Source organism: Patiria miniata, unplaced genomic scaffold (genome assembly GCF_015706575.1).
Source record: "Patiria miniata isolate m_02_andy unplaced genomic scaffold, ASM1570657v1 HiC_scaffold_13, whole genome shotgun sequence".
Taxonomy (NCBI): domain Eukaryota; kingdom Metazoa; phylum Echinodermata; class Asteroidea; order Valvatida; family Asterinidae; genus Patiria; species Patiria miniata.
This window is the reverse complement of record NW_024037051.1, coordinates 15,959,772-15,962,271: the sequence shown is the minus strand read 5'-3', so window position 1 is coordinate 15,962,271 and position 2,500 is coordinate 15,959,772.

Sequence of the window (2,500 nt, the reverse complement as noted above, 5' to 3'; positions counted from 1 at the left end):
GGTGTCATTCTCTCTCTCGAGCCTCCGCACGGGCCGTTCGGCTCTCTCTCTGTCTTCCGGGGCCGTCCCGGGCGGGCCCGCTCTTGCCCGCCCGGCGCCCTTTGCCCTCCGACTCCCCTCGTTTCAATCCCGCGGTCCGCCGGGTCCCCCCGGGGAGGGGGCCCGCCTCGGTCCGCCGCCCGGCGGGCTGCTGCCCGCCGCCCGTTCCGCCGCCGGGGCTGCGGCTCGGCGCCCCGCCTGCTGCCGCCCGCCGCGGGAGTGCGGCGGGCGTGATCGGGGGTCCCGCCCGGCGGTCGAGGTGCGAGGGGGCCTGGGCTCCCCGACTCTCGTCCGCCCGCGCGGGCCGTCTGATTGCCATGGGTTCCGGGACCCGGCGGGATGTCGGGGCGGACCCGCCCCACGCGGGCGGGCCGGCCCCGGCGCTCCCATCGCACCGTGCCGGGCCAATCCGAGTGCTGGCCGGACCGAAGGCCCGAACTGCACGACAAGAGGGAGGGGAGCGGCCGACGCTCTCCGCCCGGGGGCCGCCGCGGGGCCCCCTCGGTTCTCCGTCCGTTCCAAATTTTCTCCCGAAAAAAAAAAGTCCGAGGGTCCCGACCCACCGTGCCCCGCCGCAAGGCCCACGGGGGACTCTCGGGGGCCGGCCCGCCACGCCCGGCCCCGCCTCAAACGCTTCGGACTTGCCTCGCAAAAAGTCCGAGGGGACCCGACCCACCGTGCCTCGCCGCAAGGACCACGGGGGACTCTCGGGGGCCGGCCCGCCACGCCCGGCCCCGCCTCAGAGGCGTCGGACTTGCCTGCAAAAAAGTCCGAGGGGACCCGACCCACCGTGCCACGCCGCCTGGCCCACCGGGGGACTCACGGGGGCCGGCCCGCCACGCCCGGCCCCGCCTCAAACGCTTCGGACTTGCCTGCAAAAAAGTCCGAGGGGACCCGACCCACCGTGCCCCGCCGCCTGGCCCACCGGGGGACTCTCGGGGGCCGGCCCGCCACGCCCGGCCCCGCCTCAAACGCTTCGGACTTGCCTGCAAAAAAGTCCGAGGGGACCCGACCCACCGTGCCTCGCCGCAAGGCCCACGGGGGACTCTCTCGGGGGCCGGCCCGCCACGCCCGGCCCCGCCTCAAGCGCTTCGGACTTGCCTGCCAAAAAGTCCGAGGGGTACCCGACCCACCGTGCCCCGCCGCCTGGCCCACCGGGGACTCTCGGGGGCCGGCCCGCCACGCCCTGCACACTCTGGACTTCTCCTGCAAAAAGTCCGGCCCGACCCACCTTACCGAGCCCGTCTAGTTCCTCTCGTGGGTCGGACACAGGGGATTGCCCATGTGGTGGCCCGCTCCATATGTTTTGTGCACAGCTCTGGACCACCACCCCCTTATATATAGGCACACCATGGCGATTGCCTCTCTTTGGGGCTCTCCCATAGGGTTGTGTAGAAAAAATTCCTTAAATCGGCTGTCGAGTTTGGGGCGAGTTGGTCGCGTGGGCCAAACAGCGCGATTTGCCCACGACGGGGACTCCGGCGCCCGTTCTCGGACTCGACCCAATCCGTACAAATGTCGCGTTTTGGGGGCGACTTGTGCGGGCCGTCCGAAGCGCCCAAAAGACCCACTGGAAGGCTCGGCCCCGTCCGGTGAATTTTTCCGCTTCGGACTTTTCCTCCAGAAGTCCGAGAAGACCTAAACACCGTGCCTGGCCCGAAAGGCCCGTGGGGGACTTCCGGGGGGCCGGTCCGCAATCTCCGGTCGCGCCTGCATCTTCGGACTTGTGCTCCAGAAGTCCGAGGGGCCATACCCCACCGTGCCTGTCCGCAAGGCCCACGGGGGACTCTCGGGGGGCCGGTCCGCGATCTCCGGTCCTGCCTGCATGTTCGGACTTGTCCTCCAGAAGTCCGGGCGGCCCTATCCCACCGTGCCTGTCCGCAAGGCCCACGGGGGACTCTCGGGGGGCCGGTCCGCAATCTCCGGTCCCGCCTGCATGGTCGGACTTGTGCTCCAGAAGTCCGAGGGGCCATACCCCACCGTGCCTGTCCGCAAGGCCCACGGGGGACTCTCGGGGGGCCGGTCCGCAATCTCCGGTCCTGACTGCATGTTCGGACTTGTCCTCCAGAAGTCCGGGCGGCCCTATCCCACCGTGCCTGTCCGCAAGGCCCACGGGGGACTCTCGGGGGGCCGGTCCGCAATCTCCGGTCCCGCCTGCATGGTCGGACTTGTGCTCCAGAAGTCCGAGGGGCCATACCCCACCGTGCCTGTCCGCAAGGCCCACGGGGGACTCTCGGGGGGCCGGTCCGCAATTTCCGGTCCCGCCTGCATGTTCGGACTTGTCCTCCAGAAGTCCGGGCGGCCCTATCCCACCGTGCCTGTCCGCAAGGCCCACGGGGGACTCTCGGGGGGCCGATCCGCGCTCTCCGGTCCCGACTGTTATGCTCGGAGTAACGCTCGGGTTAATGCTCGGGTTAACGCTCGGTCCCCAAGTACAAGTCCGGGCGGCCCTATCCCACCG